This window comes from Spermophilus citellus (genome assembly GCF_964194105.1).
Source record: "Spermophilus citellus genome assembly, chromosome: 18".
In the NCBI taxonomy this organism is placed as follows: domain Eukaryota; kingdom Metazoa; phylum Chordata; class Mammalia; order Rodentia; family Sciuridae; genus Spermophilus; species Spermophilus citellus.
This window is the reverse complement of record NC_138200.1, coordinates 68116455-68136448: the sequence shown is the minus strand read 5'-3', so window position 1 is coordinate 68136448 and position 19994 is coordinate 68116455. Positions and strand designations below refer to the sequence as shown.

Here is a 19994-nt window from a genome sequence, read left to right as displayed (position 1 = left end):
CAGCCGGTTTCCCAGCCCCTTGGCACCAAGAGCCACTCGGATCTCAGGTGTCCTCAGGACGGGACCCAGGGTGGCATGGTGGGTGCAGGCCATCGGCCCAGAAGAGAGGCTGATGAAGGGCAGAGGCGGTCACTGATGGGAGGCCTGCAACAGGGCAGAGGAGCCTGGATACTTGCCCACCACCACACAGCCAGCAGGCAGAGCCGACTCTGCTCTTGGGGAGACCCAGCTGCACCCCACATGTGGGGCTCCCAGGGATGCTCAAGGGCCAGGCCCAAACCTGCACATCCAGCCAAGGACAGGGTATCCTGCCTTAGTTGGGGCCTGAGGGTCCCAGGTCTCTGCCTGGGTGCTATACCAGTGGCTTCCAGCAGAGGGCACCACTACACTCCACCCCAATGCCTAGAGGGGGATGTGCTGCCCGGCAAGGTGCCCCTTCCTCCCAGGCCACCCCTAGGCCCCTGCCCATCCCATTGTGGGGGAGGGCCTCTCCCCGTCTTGTCCTCAGTGATGCCTGTTGGGTGACAGGTGGCCAGGCAGCAGAGCCGAGCCGAGCTGCTGAGCACTGTCTGGCTTGACTCCCTGGCCAGCCCGGTGGGTCTGGCCACCTTGCTGCTTCCAGACTCCCGCCCAGGGCCAGGCTGCAGGGAGCCCGCGTCTGTGGGTGACACCCTCCTCCGCTCTTGGGCCCAAGATCCTGCTGAGGAGGCTGCTGGAAGGCACTGAGTCCCTCGGGCCTCGTCTCTGGCAAGGCCATCGGGGCCAGGAGGCCTGGGGTCTGGGTGCTACAGGACGCAGGGACCACTGGACAACACTGCCACACCTGCCCCAGCCCAGAGCTGTGGTGTCAGGCCTGGGCCAGCCCCGGACGCCTGGCTCTGGGAGGTGGGCTCTCGGTCGGCTGCCCCGTCCTGTGTGGGGAGATGGAGGCCAGGTGTGGGTTCCTGCAGGACAGGGGCGACTCTGGACAAGGGCAGCTGCCAGGGTCCAGGCGGCTGGCCACTTGTACGTACCTGGGGAGCTGGGGCTCCTTGGTGTGGTCGACACACAGCCTCCTGAGGAGCGGGGCTTTCCTGGCTGCAGAGAAAGGAAAGAGGGTTAGTTGCTGCCGGGCGAGGCTCTGGCCCCAAGCCCTGGGAGCCCAGGAGGGCACGGCCCCCTTGTCCGCAGCCACCCAGAGGCAGGAAGCTTGCCCGGGAGACGGGGGTGGCGGGCCCCAGGAGGCCAGCAGGCAGGTCAGCCAGTGGAACCCTGCGGTCTGTCATGGCTCTGTCTTAGGCACAGATCAATCATTCACACAACTACAAGAGGGGTGTGGGCAGGCTCCGTCCCCCTCCCTGTGGACGCTCGCCCAGTCCTGCCAGGAGTCGAGGGTGCACCTTGTGTTTCCTTCCGAGGAGAAGAGGCAAAATGCCAGCCAATGGGGTGGACGGTCCCCTCCTGGACACATCTGCCCCACGCTGCCGGCAGCTTCCTGCCCTCAGTATCTGCACCATTCCAGGGCAGGCCACGAAGGGGCTGCTGCCGGCCCTCCCCACTGCCACCCACACAGCTGCAGGGGGTCCAGATTCCTCAGCCGGGCAGTGGGTAGATGGAGAGAGACTGTCGGATTGACCCCTGAGGGCTTTAAATGTGGCCAGGTGCTGTGTGACCCTGTCCCTGGGGAGGTGCACCCCAGTTCCCCCCACCTGACTGTGGGTTTGGGTTGGGCCCAGCGCTCTGCTGACGGACAGGACCTTGCAGGCCGGGCCATGAGGGCCGCTGCAGCCGCCCCTCCAGCTTTCACCTGGCGCACAGGGTGAGTATGTGTGGGGGTGGTCCCGTGTGGCCACAGAGGTCTGAGTGGCAGGGAGCCCCAGCAGCTCTGTGGCCCCTGGGAGCCTTCATATCCCCTGCTGACACCCCGCCTGCAGCCTCTGGAGACCTGCTGGCACCCTCTGGGCCGCGCCCCTCCCTGACCCACAACCACCAGGCAATGAAGGGCGGTCGGCCACTGCTCCCCGAGAGTCACTGAGCGCACAGGCTGCTCCGCACCAGGTGGCCAGCCCAGCACCCCAGCAAGCAGGCCTCTCCCGAGGTGGGCAGACGTCCACCATTCACTCTCAGGCTTCACATCTGCACCAGATGTTGTGCTGGGCACTGGGCACGTGGCCGTATGTGGCCAATTCGTGGCCTCCCGCTTACCAGAAGGACAGAGTCAGCAATAGCTACAGACGAGGCGGCTGCCTCGGAGAGGTCCCGTGGCCTGGGGGAGGTCACCCAGCCAGCATGTGGCCTAGCAGGGACCAGGACAGGGACTGTCCCTGTGTCCCTCTGTGCTTGACACACACCGGCTCGGGGCCTTGGGAGGGGGCTCCAGGCCAGCAGTTCCATCACCTTGTCCTCCCTACCCCGACTGGTCCCAGGTTCTGGGGGTACCCACCTCCGTCCCTGCCCATCCTCAGTCCTGAGCGGTGGCCCCTCATTTCCTTCAGCACCCCAGGGCTCGCGCGTGCCGCTGCCCGAGGACCAGGGGCAGCGAGGGGCAGCACAGGCCTCGTCTCGAGTTCCTACCCCTCTTGGGCTCTTGGCAACCCCCTGCGTGGGTGTGGGTGTCAGAAGGCTGGGCCCCTTTGAAGGGGGGGGATCAGATCCCAGGTCCCAGGCTGGCCCAGGGAGCCCTGGAGGAGTGGGGGCAGTTCCTTTTCTCTCAAAGTGACCGGTTCCTCCTGGACTGGCCGTGTGGGCACCCTGGTAACTCAAGACCGGGGTTCTCAGGCTGGCTGGCTCCGCGCGGCAACGGGGGCCGCCTGCCCCAGGAGGGGTGAGCCCACAGACGCAGACCCCTGCACCTGCCTTCTCTCCCTCCTCTGGCCCACACTGCCTCTTCTGACCTGCCCCAGCCCTGCCCGTGGCCTTCCTGACCTGCAGAGCTGGCCCCCAACCCTGGGCTGCTCCTGGCCCTGCCTCCCACCTGGGGCCTAGCTCCAGAGCCCCCTGCACAGATGCCCTGGTGGCTCCCGGAAGATCCCACGGGTGCCTTGGGCTCCAAAGACGGGCCCCCAGCCGGGCCCCCAGCCTCTCCAGGGCCTGTGGAGATGGACCATGAGGTGGGCCCTCGTGGGGTGCGGTTGGAAGAGCTCACCAACCCGTTCCACACTGGCAGCCCCAGCAAGAGCCCAGGCCCTGAAGATGGTCACCCAAGGGGGTACCTGAGGCCATCTCCTCCGGCCCTGCCTGACCAGCCCTGGGGCCCTGGTGTACCCTCACTGTGGCCTTGGCTGGTCTGGTGTTCTGAAGGGTCAGTCATAGCCAGGTGCAGAGAGGGAGGCTCAGGTGTGCGGGGAACTGCAGAGTCGGGGCCATGTTAGAAAAATGAGGAAATGTCCATGTCCGTGACACAGTGTCCACGTCTCTGTGTCAGAGACACTGCAAGTGTCATGACGGCAGTGTGGACACCCCTGGCCCACCGCCAGGCCCAGTCCATGCATGGGCTTCCTGCGCCCGATGCCCCGCCCCGTGAGGTCGGCACTATCTTCAGACTGACAGAGGGACTGGAGGCCAGGGGATGGGTCACTTGTCCAGGTCAAGAGGCGGGCCTTCCGGGAGGGGCAGGGGGAGTCCTGAGGGAAGCTGAGATAGGACGGGGAGGGGTTTGACAGGGCAGAGAGGAGCACAAGTCCTGGGGCAGGGGCCTGGGCCCTGGGCGAGGGGCTCTGGTGCGGTGCAGGGGCCCTGCTGCCTGAGGAACTTCAAGACCACAGTGGGAGCTGCTGGGCGGGCAGCTGCTGTCTACCCCGACAGCAGGCCTGGCCCTGGCCACTCCCTTGCCATCCGCAGACCCACGTGGATACGAGGGAGGCGGCGAAAAGCCGGCGTCGTGGGGACGGGCCCTGCAGCTGGGGACCTGACGTGGAGAAGCACAGCAGAGCCCAGACAGGACCCTCGTGGACCTGTCCTCTCTAGGCTGTGCTCCCAGAGCGCTTGGGAGAGCTGGCCCCGTCCAGGGGCCCAACCCGTCCACTCTGAAGGCTGGTCCCTTGCTCTGCCTCTGCTGGCCCACCCTGGCGGAGTCCGCCTGTGTTATGCTACGCTGGACACTGAATCCCAAATCTGGCCTCCTAGGCCTGCCCTGCACTGACCTCTGGCTGGGCGTAGCCCTTCAGCCGATGGTCACTCTCTGATGGACATGCTGGTTGAGGCCAGATGCCCCTACCACACTGTCACCCACCATGCTCTCAGCCATGCCCACGGGCCTTGTGCGGGTGCTTGACCTTGGCCCCGCCCTGGGTGTCTCCCTCTGTCCCGCACACCCATCCTGGCCCCGTCCACGAGGGCCGGGCCACCTGGGGAGTGGAGCCACAAGAGCGACACCCCGGCCAGCCTGCGTCCTGGGCTGTGGCCGGGCAGGCTGCCATTATTCACAATATTCCCCCTCCTTTCCTCCGAGCTCCCGCTTTTCTTCAGCGGTCACCTGAGCACGCAGGTAAGTCTGCAGGTACGGTTACCTGTGCGGCCTGGAGGGCAGGCTCGGGTACCCTGCACTATCGCTGCATTTATCTTAATTGCTCTGGGGAAGCGGTGAGTGCCCGGCCGAGTGCCCGGCCGGAAGCCGTCTGTCCCGCCCCCTCCGGCGGCTGTGGGGCCGGGTTCCTGTTGGAGGACGAGGCCTGTGGCCACCAGTGGGTTGGGGCTTGGCACGGGGCCCTGGGCAGGAGCCGGCAGCCCTCTACCCGTCCCTTTGTGCCACAGAGGCAGTATTCAGGGCTGGACATTGCTCCTGACCAGCCGCCTCGCGCCCTGAACCCACCAGCCCTCCAGAGGAGCGCCAGGTCCTCCTGACCCAGCCCACAGCCTCAGGCAGCTCGGCCCCCAGAAGCTCTCCTAGACACGGGCCTGCCTCTCCTGGCCCTGCAGTCCTGCTCTGCCTCAGGGGCACCTGGAGGGTCAGCCCGTCCTGACCCTCAGCCCAAGTCCAATGGCTCCTCCCTCAGCCTCCTGGGCACCCGCATGCGTTGGGCTTACAGGACTGGACAGGGACTGGTGGCCCCAGCGCCCCAGCCAGCCGCGGTGCATAGAGCCAGACGAGGCCGCTCTGAGCCCCAGGAGTGGTTTGGCCTAGGGCTGCCGGCTGGCGCCCGGAGGGCAGTGTGGGCTGGCAGGGCACAGTGGTGCCCACCGCAGTGAGCCCCAGGCTCTGAGGCACCCGCTTTGAGACCAGAGACGGGAAGGATTTCCCTGAGATGAGCTGTCCAGCAGTTCCGCCGGGAGCACGGGAACAAGGACTTTTGGGGGTACCTTGACCAGCACGTTCGCTTCACAGATGGGAAGAGTGGCTCAGAGAGGGTGTTGGTCTGCCTGAAGCCACACAGCGGCAGACTGGCTCTGGCTAGAGTGGACACCAGGTCACCTGACCCTGTCCTCCACAAGGAATGCTCAGTGCCTGGGCCCCAGCCCCTCAGCCTCAGCCAGACTGGCCCTGTAGGTCACGTTGAGAGGACTGGGAGGGTGGACAGTGCTGGAGGCCTTTGTGGGGACAGTGGCTAGCACTCCATCCTCACAGCGGCCACCGACACGTGCTGCCTGTCCCAGACGGCAGCCTCTCCTGGCGGAGCCGCACCCAATCCTGGGACTGACACACTGCCCGTAGGGGGCTCTTTCCCTGACCTTCACTGGGGCACCCGGACCCTCTGGGTCAGAGCCCCGGGCTGAGCCGTGGGAGGCCTGCAGTGTCACCCACCACGCCTTCACCCGGAGTGGGACCCGGCAGGTGGGATGGGAGGCAGCCAGGGAGAGCGAGGGGGACGAGCTTGGAGCAGAGCCTGGACCTGTCCATCCTGAGCAGAGGACCACCTCTCTGGCTTCTGGAGACCCAGCCCATCTCACCCTGGCGAGGGCTCCGCCTGGGGAAGGGAGAACGTGGCCCTGTTGGAGGTCACTGGTGCCCACTTCTGAGCTCAGCAGTGGCAGCTGAGCTTTACGATCCCGTCTCCTGAGTGACAGATTAATGAGCCCCCTCGGGCCTGGGGCTGTGCTAATTACTCTCCTGCCGTGGCTCAGAATCCTATCGGCCTCTTTTTTCAATTAAAAGTGATGATAATTTTGCTTCTCAGGGACAAGAGGATTAGCTGGGCCGTGGGAGGCTGGGTGGGAGGCCGGGCGGGAGGCCGGGCAGGAGGCTGGGCGGGCACCTGCCGCCTCAGGGCACATGTGGGTGAGGATTCCCAGGCTCTGTGCAGCCCGCGGTGTGAGGGTGCTGCTGCCCCCATCACGGCCACACTCCTGGCAGCGGGGACTCGGTCATAGTCTGCAGATGAGGAAACTGAGTGAGGCCAGAGACGCGGGGCCACTCCAGGTCACCCCACTCCCACCCCAGTCCAGGTCTGCCCGTTCTCCTGTGGCTTCTTGTCAGCTCCTGGACAAGCTGGTCCCTGTCGTGTCCTGGAAGATGGTCCAGGTGACCAATCTGGGATCACCCTGGGGACACCTGCACAGGGCGCCCGGGCGCCCGGAGTCCCCCCTGCATGGCAGTTCCCGGTGGGGAGGGTCCTGGTGTGCACCACCCGGGAGACGGGCAGGACCTGAGGGAGGGGGGGGGTTGGTGAGGAGGTGGGGCTGGGGCCGGGCGGCAGGCCTGACTGGCCCTGGTCTGGGGGTGGCCCATGCTCCAGGGTCTCTCTTGCACCACAGCCTCCATCCCCTTGAGAGTTCTGTTCTGTGGCTCAGGTGAGAAACCGAGGTTCAGAGACCAAGGGGCTCCCCTAAGGCCCACACCAGGGAGAGGATGCGGGTCAGGGGTTGCTTGTAGGCGCTCAGGCAGTGACCTCCCCAGGGCTACCATCTTCTGCAAGGTTCCTGGGTGGCAGGCCAGGTTTCTGTGTGGCCTCAGTCTCTGGGCACTCCCGAGGACCCACACGGATCTGGCTGACCTACGGGCACCCTCTCCTGAGGGCTGGGATTCCATCCAGGAAGGGCCAACTGGGTGGTGGGTGGACATCTGGCCAGGCTGTTCAGAGATGGGCCCCTGGCTCTGCATGCCTGGTTCTGCAGAGCCCAGTTGTGGGCCATCCTCCTGCTGGGCATCCTCAGTTGTCCTGTCCCCAGGGCAGCAGCCCCAGCCTGAGAGGACAGAGGGGCCCTGCTGCTGCCCCGGCTCTCTCAGCTCAAGCTGAATCAAGGACGCCATCAACTCCTGTCCTTCAAGGCACTGTCTCTGGCTGGCCACAGGGCTTTTGCTCTTCTGTTCTCTTCCAGGAACCCATCACCTCTCAATTCCCAGGTCTGGTGGCTGCCCTCACGCCTCCTGCCCAGGCCTTCTGGTGGCCCATTTGTGGCCCCGGGTTCTTCTGTGGAGATGTGGAGTGGTGCTCCCTTCCTGCTGTCCCATGGGGACCCCGAGGAGGCAGAGGGACGTGGTCTCCGAGACTTGGGGGTTTTCCTAAGCGCACGCTGGCTCCCTCCTGCCCTGCTCCGCCCACCGTGGCCCCGCAGGCCGCCGGCTGCCGTGAAGCGAGCTGCACTCTGCCCTCCTGGCCACGCTGGCCCTTCACCCACCCAGGACGAGGAGCTGAGCTCCAGGCTCCTGGCTGGGCATCGGGGTGGACCGAACACCCGCAGGAGCCACCTCACCTCGCGGGAGACCCCGCAGGGCGCTGGTCTTCCATCGGCCTGGGTCTGCAGGCTGACGGGGCTGGCCTTGACCAACGTCCCTGCTCCTGGAATCGAGTGGGTCCCAGAAAGGCTCAGGCAGCCCAGCCGTGCGGGAAACTGGCCGCCAGGACTCAGCCTGGGGACAGCCCTTCCCAGCGCCGCGCCTGTCGGGGCCTGTAATTTACTGTCTATACGGCAGCCCTGCGGCCTGGGAGCCAGGAACCTCTGCTGCCTGGCTGGCCCTCCTGGCCACCAGGGCCGCCACTGCCAGAGGGTTGTCCGGGGTGGGGGTCAGAGATGGAGGGCGGTGGGCCAGGCCCGGTCAGAGAGATGCGACCTGCCCCGGAGCTGCCCCTCGGGGCTCCTCCCTGGCTCTTGTCACCTGGGCCCCTTCCTCTCGGACCCCAGAGCTTACCTAGCTAAAGGCATGGAACCAGGTAAGTGCCACATAGAGCTTGCATCCCGCGTCCCCGAGCCAGGGACACTGACGGGAGGGGCCTCGCAGACTGTGCAGGGAGGCTCCATCCAGCCGGAGGCTGCACTGTGGGGACCCGCCTTGCTCCGCCCCTTCCCACAGGGTGCTGTGCCGGGAGTGGGCGCCAGGTCCTGCCGGCCAGAGGTGCCGGGCACTGAAGGCTTCCAGGGTTTTCAGGAAAAGCCAGAAATCCAGGTTTTAAAGTGAAATCTCCCCATTTTTGCACTCTGGTAACAACTTCATATAAAACAAATGACTACTGTGTGGGCCGAGGCCGTGGGGCCAGACCCAGCTGCACGGGTTGGGGTGACCTGTCCCTGGCAGGGCAGCCTCCAGGCCATCTCTGCCAGGCCCCGCCCGCCCACTCCTCTAGCCAGCACTGAGGGAGGCCTGGGCCTTGCTGGGGATGAGACGGACACACATCCCTGCAGGCCCCGAGAGGCCACCTGCCCCACGCTGGCTGAAGGACTGCCATGCTCTGGAAAGTTCCAGAGACTCCAGAATCACTACTGGGGCAGGAGAGTCCATCAGAACAGGCTCGTGTGAGCTCCCCATGCAGCTCAGAGAGGGTGAGGGCGTCACACAGCAGGCCGTGAGAGGCCACCAGCAGGGAGAGCGCCGGGCTGTGGCCAGGTCTGGGTGCAGAGAGGCCCCATGACCAAGTGGACACTGTGCAGCCCTGCAGTCTGGCCTGGGGCAGGAGAGGAACGAGCTGGAGGTGCGGGCCTGAGGTGGGGACCGCGTGGGCCCTGCAGAGGGCAGGGTGTGTGACAGGCCCCCAGCACCTCTTGGTCTGCGGCTGGACGGCGCCAGCAGGAGACCAAGCAAGGGGGCAGGTCCCAGGGGCAACCAGCATAGGGCAGCTGTGGGCGCACTGTGGGGCCTCCCAGCGTGGGCATGGAGCCAGGTCAGGCTGGCATCTCTGCCGGGGCTTCCTGGGAGTTGCACCGAGTCTGCAGCCCGGGGCTTCTGCACCACCCCTCAGCCTCCCGGGACGCTGCAGCCCCTCTGGGCAGCCAGGACCGTATGGAAAGACACTTCCCGCCCCACACGGTACGCCCACACCGCCAGGCACCTCTGCTTGCCACGGGCTCTGCTGGCCCCACCAGATGCCCCTGCCTTTCCTGGGCAGCCTCCTCATCAAGCCTCACGTCTCCGCTTGGTACCTGCCCTCAAAGTGCCCAGGAGACACACTCACGTGGCAAGGTGGGGGCATGTCCCCCCACTACTGGGTGGCCTCCTCCTGCCCTCCCTGGGCCTGTGCTTCGCAGTGCGGACTCTGGGTCCTGTCTCGAGGGCCCACTCGCCCATGCCTCACAGGCCCTCCCCACCTTGCGGACGAGGGACAGTCCAGTGTGTCCCAGCAGCTGAGACTGGGGGCCTGGCCGACGTCCCTGGGCAGGCACCCCCGCTCCAGGCCACACTCCCGGGTCTCTGGCCGCAAGGCCCAGGCTGCTGCCCAGGGCCCAGCCCCAGCCCTGGCCCCAGCAGCCCGCGGCAGAGGGGCCCGCGGGCGGGGCTGGCCATCGCGGCTGACTGCGGGCAGGGCTGGCCGGCTGGATAAGGCTGACATTCATCCCGCGCTGCTCCCTGGGCCCCTGTGGGCGGCGCCAGCAGCGTGGCCTGGTCCCTCCCCCCACCCGGGGCCTTCCTCCATCAGCTGGAGGACAGCAGGCGGGAAGAAGCGGGGTGCTCTGTGGGACTGGAAACACCCAGGGCCTGTCTGCTTTGACGGGGTGCAGGAGGCTGTCTGGGGCAGGGGCAGCCCGAGAAGCCACGTCAGCAGGATGACCAGGAGCGGCTGGGGACAGTGGAGCGCCTCAGTCGCCACCCGTGTCTGCTGACGGGGCTCTGGTCAGTCCAGCCCCTCGCGGGGGCCCAGGACACCATCCCTCCCCTTACTCCCAGCTGCACTTCTCGAGACCTGCAGAGGTGCGGTCGGAGGCTCAGGGAAGAGGGAGCAGGCCGCAGAGACCGCCAGGATGTGACCAGGAGGCAGAGGCCTCGGAGGGCTGAGTTCTGAGTTCTGGCCACCAAGGCCAGCGGGGAGCAGGCGCCGCAGGCTTGGCCCCTTCCCTACGGAAGGGGGGGCACCTGTGGGTGGCAGTGTTCTCCAGGAACACCCCACCCACCCGGGACCCAGGGCCGCGGTCAGGGAGGCACCCGAGGCACCTGCTGTCAGGCGAGGTGGCCGCAGGGCGCTGGGCTCCCCGGCTCACGCCCACAGTGTGGCCAGGCCTGCCCACTCCCACGCTCCCTCCACTTCCCGCTCTCAGGGCCCCAGCAGACCCTGCCCAGCTGCAGGTCTCCAGCCGCCCTGAGCCTGGGACCGCCCTGACCAGCCCGGCCCCCTTCCCAAGCCACAGGGGTCGGCCCCTTGAAGGCCTTCCAGCCCAGACCCTGGAGCTCCGTGTCCTGAGAGGGACGCAAGAGACCCTGAGAGAGGCCTGGAGTTTACAGCAGAAGGCAGTGGGTGAGGCACCTCCCTAGGGTGAGGGTGATGGGTGGGACCGGCTCTCTGCCTGCCAGGCTGGATTGGATGTCCCTGTCACTTAAGAAGGAAGAGGGTGGCTTGAGAGCAGTGGCCAGCATGGACAGCCTCCTCTGTCTCCGTAGCCTCCAGGTCTGGGGCATAGACAGCACCCAGGAGACACTTTGCCAGTGGCACCACCCTGAGCCCTGACCACTGTCAGCAGAAGCCCTCAAGGCAGGCTGACCCTCAGAGCAGGACCCTGCTCCCTCTGGGTGGGGCCGCCAACCTCGGGCCCCCGTGCAGTCCAGGTGCCAGTGACGGGCAGGGACACCCACTGCTTTGCTCTGTGGCCTGGGGCAACTTACTTAGCCTCGCTGAGCCTCGTGTGCCCGCCTTCAGATGGCCTGGCAATTGCCCTGCCTGGCAGGGTTCGTGGGGTCCATCAGATGGCACATGCAGAGCAGTCGGCACAGGGCTGGCCTCTCAGAGCGCCAGCGACCGCCTCGCCGTTACCATGCACACACTGGCCTGCCCTCCCGCTGCCCCAGCAGGTGCAGACAGGCCTGTCCACTTTCCTGTCAGAAATGAGGGCATGGCGTGACCTGACCCTTGGTCCTGCTCAGCTCCGTGTCCTGGGAGGTGGCCGGCCACAGCCCTCCTCCTGCTCCACGTGGCCCCTCCTGCAGGCTAGCTGCACAGAGCGGGAGGCCAGGCAGGCGTGAGTGGGTGCTGTCCCTGTGGCGCGGCCAGGTGGCGTCCCTTCCTCCTGCCTCAGCATGCAGGACAGGGCTCAGGAGGGCTGGACACCAGGCGCCATGGACAAGGCGACTGGGTGCTGCAGGCCTAAAGCACCACCACCACCTGGGGTGAACTTGACCCTGGGCACAGGTGGGGCCTGTGGGCACTGGGACCCCCTCAGAGTGCACATAGCGTGGAATCGGATGCCTGCCGCGCCCTCTCCAGGGACCACCCTTGCCGGACGCCCGGCTCCTGGCAGAGACCTGGCCGAGCTGGAGACAGCCCGGTGGGTGGCCGGGAGCGGGTCGACACAGACCAGGACTATCCCCCGGGGCTCCAAGGCCCGGACTCAAGGCAGAAGCTGCCTCCAGCCAGGGAGACCCCCGCTTGCCTGCCCCGGGGACCTCCACATTGCTTGGCCACAAGGTCCACGGGCCACGGGGTGCTGGGCTTCCCCAGGAGGCACAGTGGGTGGAGGGCAAAGACCCAAAGGCCCCTGGCTGCCCCAGCACTGGGCGGGGCCAGTCCTCAAAGCCCCATCTCTAACAGTGCAGAGACAGCCAGTTTGTCTTCTAAAAATACCGTGTCCACGCAGCTTTCTAGGTAAGGAGGACTGTAGGGGATAAAAGAAAGTTCCGTCCAGGGCCCAGCCAGCCACGTGGCCCTGTGAGCACACACACAGCTGCGGGGAGGGGAGGGGCCGGCCACGCAAGGGCAGTGGCCCTGTCCTCCCTGGCATGACCTGCTATGGGCCCCTCTGTGTGGCAGGAGGGGCGCAGGGGCCCAGGGAGGGGCTCGGGGCCGGGCCAAGCCCCCGAGACTGTGCCCCAGAGCAGCGCCAGCTTTTATAACAGGAGGAGCAGGAAGGATGTGCAGAGGCCTCTGCTGCCTATACACCCACGGACACCTGCTGGACGGGCAGCCCTCAGCCCCCCGCCAGGGAGCTCTCTCTGAGGAAGAGGGCAGCGGGCCAGAGGCTCAGCAGGGCACCCAGGGTGTGGGGTAAGCTGAGGCCCGCGGAGGCTACCTGAGACCACCGGCACAGAGGCACTGCACACGGTCACTGGAGGCCCACCACGTCCTCCCACATGGTTTCCTGGCAGCAGAGGCCTTAGGAAGGATGGTGTCCCTGCTGCTGTCACCTCTGGTCTGGGTGGCTGGGCCTGGCTGGGGGCTGACGGGAGGCCATGTTGGTGTGATGGCCCTGGCTGCTCCCTCCTGCCCCTGTGGAGAGCTGTCCCTGGCTCCCCACCTCCAGCTCCCTCCTCTCAGCCGATTTTAATTAGCTTCCTTCAAAGTCCCCAGGGCCATCAGCCACGTTACGCTTCCTGGCTGCCAGCAGTGCCGTGTGCTTGTTCTGGGGTCGGGGACGCAGAGCCGTCCAGCTGCTGAACTGCAGGCCTTGTCTGCTCTGGGCCAAGAGCGCAGAGCTCTGCTGTGCCGTGGGGCAGCAGATGGGCTGTGGCTAGCACAGCCGCAGTGGCCCACGGCAGCAGGGGGTGGGGCTGAGCCTGGTGCCGGACACTCCGAGCCCCATCTGCATTTCTCAGGGGAACGTGGGCACCGGGGTCTGCGGGGGCAGCCGCACCCCCTGCTTCGCCCCACTTAGTGTTGGAGGCTCCCTGGGCCTTCTGCAACCCTCTCCCAGCCCCTCCCCATGGCCCTCCCCAGCCCGCCAGGGTGCAGGGTCTTCCCGCTTGGCCTCGTTTCCACCCTGGCCCATCTTCATGGCTGCAAAGGTCCCCTCTGTGTGGACATCTGTTTCTCATCTGCCCACGGCCAGCCTCCCAATTGTTAGTAACATCTTGGTTTCTTCTAGGAACTGCCTCCCCATCCGTGTGGGTCCAGTGGGCTGAGCCTCCCCTGGTCAGTAGATCCTGCCATTGCTTGAGCACCTGGACCCAGCTCTGCCTAAAGGTCCCTTGCACTGCTTGCTTACTTGAGCCAAAAGAGTGGGCCAAGACCCATCCATCATCCACCCACCATCCATCCATCATCTACCCACCATTCATCACTCACCCACCTCCATCCATCATCCACCCACTATCCATCATCCATTCACACACCCACCATCCACCCACCATCCTTTCATCATCCACCCACCATTCATCACTCACCCACCTCCATCCATCATCCACCCACTATCCATCATCCATTCACACACCCACCATCCACCCACCATCCTTTCATCATCCACCTACCATCCATCCATCCGTCCACCCACCATCCATCCATCCATCCATCCATGTACCATCCATCCGTCCACCTACCCACTCTCCATTCATCCGTATACCATCCATTATCCACCCACCACCCATTCATCCATCATCCATCATTCATCCATCCACCTCCAACCATCCATCCACCTCCAACCATCCATCCACCCACCATCCATCCACCCACCCACCATCATCCAGCCACCATCCACGCACCATCCATCCATTATCCACCCACCCACAATCCACCCATCATCCACCCACCATCCATCATCCATCCACCATCCATCCATCCATCCATCCATCCATGTACCATCCATCCATCCACCTACCCACTCTCCATTCATCCGTATACCATCCATTATCCACCCACCACCCATTCATCCATCATCCATCATTCATCCATCCACCTCCAACCATCCATCCACCCACCCACCATCCATCCATCCATCCATCCATGTACCATCCATCCATCCACCTACCCACTCTCCATTCATCCATATACCATCCATTATCCACCCACCACCCATTCATCCATCATCCATCATTCATCCATCCACCTCCAACCATCCATCCACCCACCCACCATCATCCAGCCACCACCCACGCACCATACATCCATTATCCACCCACCCACCATCCACCCACCATCCATCCATCATCTACCCACCATCCATCATTCACCCACCTCCATCCATCATCCACCCACTATCCATCATCCATTCACACACCCACCATCCACCCACCATCCTTTCATCATCCACCTACCATCCATCCATCCGTCCACCCACCATCCATCCATCCATCCATCCATGTACCATCCATCCGTCCACCTACCCACTCTCCATTCATCCGTATACCATCCATTATCCACCCACCACCCATTCATCCATCATCCATCATTCATCCATCCACCTCCAACCATCCATACACTCACCCACCATCATCCAGCCACCATCCACGCACCATCCATCCATTATCCACCCACCCACCATCCACCCATCATCCACCCACCATCCATCATCCATCCACCATCCATCCATCCATGTACCATCCATCCGTCCACCTACCCACTCTCCATTCATCCATATACCATCCATTATTCTCCCACCACCCATTCATCCATCATCCATCATACATCCATCCACCTCCAAGCATCCATCCACCCACCCACCATCATCCAGCCACCATCCATCCATCATCCACCCACCATCCATCCATCATCCACCCACCCACCCACCATACATCCATCATCCATCCACCATCCATCATCCATCCATGCACCCACTCACCATCCACCCATCATCCATCCACCCATCATCCATTCATCCATCTACACCCACCATCCATGCATTCACCCACCATCCCTCCACCCACCATCCATCCATCATTCACTCATCATCCATCCATCCACTCACCCACCCACTCTCCATTCATCCATACACCATCCGTCATCCACCCACCACTCATCCATCCATCATCCATCCATCCATCCATCTCCATCCATCCATCCATCCACCTACCATCCATCCATCATCCACCCACCATCCATCCATCCACCTAACCACCCACTATCCATCATCCACCCACCATCCATCCATCCACCCACCCCATCCATCCATTACCATCCATCCATCATCTACCCATCTATCCACCATCCATTCATCCATACACAATCCATCATCCATACACCATCCATCATCCACCCACCACCCACCAACCCATCTATCCATCCATCTATCCCTCCATCATCCATCTATCTATCATCCATTCATCATCCACCCACAATCTATCCATTCATCATTTACCCACCATCCATCCATCCACCCACCATCCATCCATCCATCCATCCACCCACCCTTCCATCCATCCATCTATCCATCATCCATCCCTCTATCATCCATCCCTCTATCCATCCATCATCCACCCACAATCTATCCATTCATCATTTACCCACCATCCATCCATCCACCCACCATCCATCCATCCATCCATCCACCCACCCTTCCATCCATCCATCTATCCATCATCCATCCCTCTATCATCCATCCCTCTATCCATCCATCATCCACCCACAATCTATCCATTCATCATTTACCCACTATCCATCCATCCACCCACCATCCATCCATCCACCCACCACCCATTCATGTGTTGTTGGGACTATAATCTGGGTGCTGGGACCCCATGTGCTATACTCCATCCCTGGCCCATTGATGATCTGGGTAAGCAACTGTTCCACTACCCGTTAATGCCCTGTTTGTCCCTCACCTTTGTCCGAGGACATGGCATTGTGGGAGCTAGATGGCAGGGGCACTTGCAGGACTTGCAGGTGGAGCGGGGGCTTTCCTGGAGACCTCTAGTTCTGCCTGTCTCTTAAGGATGAGAGAAGGGAAAGATCCTCCTTCCTGGTCAGCTCTGGTTCCTGTGGGGGCAGCGACCTTGTCCAGCCTTCTGAAGTCTGGATTTCCCTTTTTGCTTGAAACTGTGGAGGGTCCTTAGTTTGTCTGTCTATCTATCTATCTATCATCTATCTATCAATCATCTATCATCTATCTCTGCCTGTCTCTCTGTATCTATCTCTGTCTCCCTATTGCCTCTTCTCTCCATATCTATCCATCCTTTCATCTCTGGGGCCATCAAAGGCTGAGCCCCTAGGCCTCTTGGCCACCCTGAGGAAGCACTCCTGGAGTCAGAGACGTGTGGGGAAGCAGAGCCCAGAGGTGAAGGGAGCAGATTCCGATGGTGCCGTTTGAGAACCTGGATACGGCTCTGCCTGAAGCTGCTCGTTCTGTGGACTTTGCAGTCTCGCCAGCCATAACGCCTTCTGTGCTGAGTTGTGTCTGTCGCTCATGCTCGAGGGACACTAAGCATAAGGCGAGGTAAGGGACAGCTCAGCCGCCAGAGGAAAGGTCACGGGAGGCAGCACTCAGCGGATCCGAAGCAGGACCAGAAACGGAGGCGGGCTGGGGGCTTTCCTGGAGACCTGAACCCATGGAGAGTACAGGGGCCTCACTGATCGCAGCACACACTCTGATGGACAGCAGAACCGCAGGCTGGCTTGGGCCACCCCCTGTGCCCTGCGAGCCACGCTGCCCGCAGCTCTCAGGGGCTGCACGATGCCCGGTGTGGAGTGAGGAGGATGCACTGCAGAGGGCTCCTGCCGGCTGCCACCCCACCTCCCTGCTGGCCACAAACCTTGGACAGGTCACCTCAGCTGCTGGGCCTCAGGTGGGGACTACAGTGCCGCCCATGTCCTGCCTGGGGGCGCTGCGAGGATGGGCACTAGAGAGCAGGCAAAGTGTGGGCACCATGCTGAGGCAGTGCCTGGATGGCCCGCAGCTGGGGACCCTGCGGGGACGGCACACATGGCTGGGGACCCTGCGAGGGTGGCACCTGACACCATTGCCAGAGTAGGGGCACGGGGACCCGGTGGCAGCTACACACCGGCCTGAACACAGCCCCTGACCTGTTCTCCATGGGGCATCTTCTTCCTGGCCGTGGCCTCCTGACGCCCACGGTCAGACTTCACCTCCACACAGGGGCCCCAGGGCTGTGCTGCCTGGGACATGGCCGCGAGTGCAGCCCCAGGATGGCAGCCAACCCAGGCAAAGCCATGGCTGGGCACAGGGAGCAGGCAGGGGTGCAATCAGCTGAGAGGCTCGGGGACCCTGAGGGACAGAGGTGCCTGCAGGGCTGTGAGGCGGAACCTTGTGAAAGCCACGTGTTCACAGGGCTCCAAGTGCCTGCAGACACGCGGCCACGCTCCCTTGGGCTCCTGCTGGCTCGTGGTCCCTGATGCCAGCTGTGCCTCGGGGCAAGACAACCACAGGTGCAGCCGCTATGCCACACACTCACCAACGGGAGGCCCTGAGTGGCCCAGCGGCCAGGACGGAGATCCTGCCTGAGCCTACAGGTCTGCCCCTCGCTGCCCTGGCCACAGGCAGCTCCTAAGAGGTGCCACACGCCGGCTCCCTGGCCTCAAAGGCAGGGTCAGAATCACCAGGGACACCCCACGGAGCAGGTTTACAAGTCCAGTCTAGGGGCTGGGCTGGGCTCGGGCCAGAGCAGCTGACCAGCACGTATGAGGCCCGGGTTCCATCCTCAGCACCACATAAAACGAATACATCAAAGGCCAGGGGCCATGCTGCTGGCCTGTGTCCTCACGCCACCACTGCACCGGGGACGTCCTGAGCCAGGTCCCTCAGTCAGAGCAGGTGAAGCCCTGAGCCCTCCCTGTCTGAGGCCAACACTCATCTGCACTTGGGAACCTGATGGCCTTTCCCGGGCTGCCAAGGGCTGGTGGAGCAGTGCGCTCTCCACCTCTGTGGTGACAGCGATGGCTGGTTGTGGCCTTTCAGACCAATCGCCAGCCACAGGGTCCCTGTCCACCCAAGGAGCCAGGCCTTGTGACACCAGGGCCGGAAAACCTGGGCTCCCGCAGGTGAAGCGCCTCCGCAGCGCCCTGGCTCCGTGCCGAGCCCCACTGGCCCCTCTGGGGCCACACGCTGCAGCACCGCCTGGCCAGGCCACCTGCCTTCCTCAGCGGGTCCCGTCGGCTGCCCCGGAGGTGCAGCCCGCAGCCCCCAGAGACTCTGATGAGTCCCCAGGCCCCCACCCGGCATAACTACAGCCCAGACACCAAAGAAAAGCAGGCCGTCGGCACAGGGAGCCCTTCCAGAGCTAAATGTGGCCTCCAGGGGCTGGGCAGGCCCTGGTCAGAGAGCGCTCAGACGCCGAGGGCCTGAGCTGACCCTGGGTGGCATGTCTCCACTCCCCGGGAGTGGTCACCTCCGCCAGGCTCAGGGCCCACCAGCTGCCTTTCTTCTGCTGGAAGGGCACTCTGGGGCGGGCGGGGCAGGAATGCCTGTGGGCTGGTCTGGGGTCAGAATGTATTTATAGCCTGTCCGGCTGCCCGCCGAGTGGTGCCCGGAGGTCAGCTTCCTGCCAGGCCCTGTGGCCAGATGTTTACTGAGATTGCAGAGAGCCACCCACCCACACATGCCCGGACCTATTCCACGTCCACGCTCCTGGGGCCTCTGTACCAGGGCCTGGCTGGGCTCCTGGACTCAGGACGGTGACAGTGACGATGACAGTCTTAAGCCCCAGGAACCAGCTTGCAATGGTAGATGTTCAAAGGGACAACGGAGGTCCCGGCAGCACCCAGTGGAGTGGGTTCTGCCGAGCACTTCAAGCGACCTACAGCAGGTGCCCGTGCAGGGCCTGAGCAGGGAACTGGGTGTGGGGACAGCACCGGCCAGGCCCGGGACGGGGCTGCGAGGGCCACGTCACAGGGCCACAGCCACAGGTGGGGAGGTGGCCTGTGAGGGGCAGCCCCGCTGGCTGGGAGCAGGGAATCCGAGGGTCCTCCAGCTCCCAAGTCTGACCCCACCCTGGGAAGTGAGTCCCCGAGAGGGAAGAGGACGATGGCCACCACAGACACGAGAAGCTCCAGAGCACAAGGAGGGCCAGGGTGAGGGGCAGCGGGCGGGGCCAGGCCCTGGAGGCCCTGGCCAGGCCGAGTGGCCAGCAGACACCTGCCGTGGCCAGGTGGGCACCCTACCCCAGAGGTGCGCGTCAGGGAGACTCGGAGCCAGCTCTCGGGGACACGGTGGCGTGTCTCCAAGGAGACCGTTTCACCTGCGCCTGTTTCCAGGTGCGGCCGGCGGGACACTGAAGGCCACCTGCGTAGCCTCGTCTCGCGGCCCCTGCCAGCAGCCTGCGGGTGAGCTGAGGCTTGGGCACGTGCGGCAGGCCCCGCCCAGGGCACCTCGCCCATCTCCAGGCGCAGCCTCCCGGGGACGTTCTGCTTCCCGGGTGACCTGAGCCATCTTCTCACACCCTACACTGGGTGTTGCTGGACCAGCGCTGACTGAAGCGCACACCTGGCCTGCACAGGGTCCAGAACATTCTCTCAAAACTTCCAGATTAGTTCCTGACATTTCAAAACAGGAGACTGCACAGGAAGGTCCAGATTCCCGCCGTCTCCTGAAAGTCCAGCAGAGGAGGCCATGCTGGGCCTGCTGCTCGTGGGTGTACCACGGGCCACTGCTTCCCCCCTCCCAGCACTGGGCCCTGGTGCCTCCTCAGTCTCAGTGGACCCTGGAAGCATGGAGCCTGGCCTCCTTTGCTGGTCATAGGGGTCAGGGAGGCCCAGCCAGGGACACGTGTCCTGGGAGTCAGCAACATGGACTCCCTGGAGTCCTCCCTTTGTCTGAAAGGATGACCTAGGACTCACTGCCCCCAAAGGGCTTCACTGAGGTCAGATCTGAGCCAGATGCCAGGGCCCAGGGAAGTGCGAGGGCAACTTCACGGCCCTCCCCATGTCCTCACTGAGCTCATGACCGCACGTGCCACTCAGCCCCTCCCACCCTCGGGCCTCGGCACACCTTCCCCATGGCCTCAGCCCCACCAGGCTTCCTGCTCCCGTCTCTCCACTGTACAGATGAGGGACGAGCCTCTG

The 19994-nt window shown here is 63.9% G+C and overlaps 1 protein-coding gene across 3 annotated transcripts in view; it reads right to left on the bottom strand.

The window, feature by feature from the left end:
* ZNF469 (zinc finger protein 469) overlaps window positions 1–19994 on the bottom strand; it is a 41713-nt gene that overhangs the window by 13200 nt on the left and 8519 nt on the right. For all 3 annotated transcript variants that reach the window (XM_081274404.1, XM_081274403.1, XM_081274405.1), the window contains exon 2: window positions 1014–1077. The gene's annotated coding sequence lies outside the window, so the exon portion shown is untranslated. The remainder of the gene's footprint in view (window positions 1–1013; window positions 1078–19994) is intronic.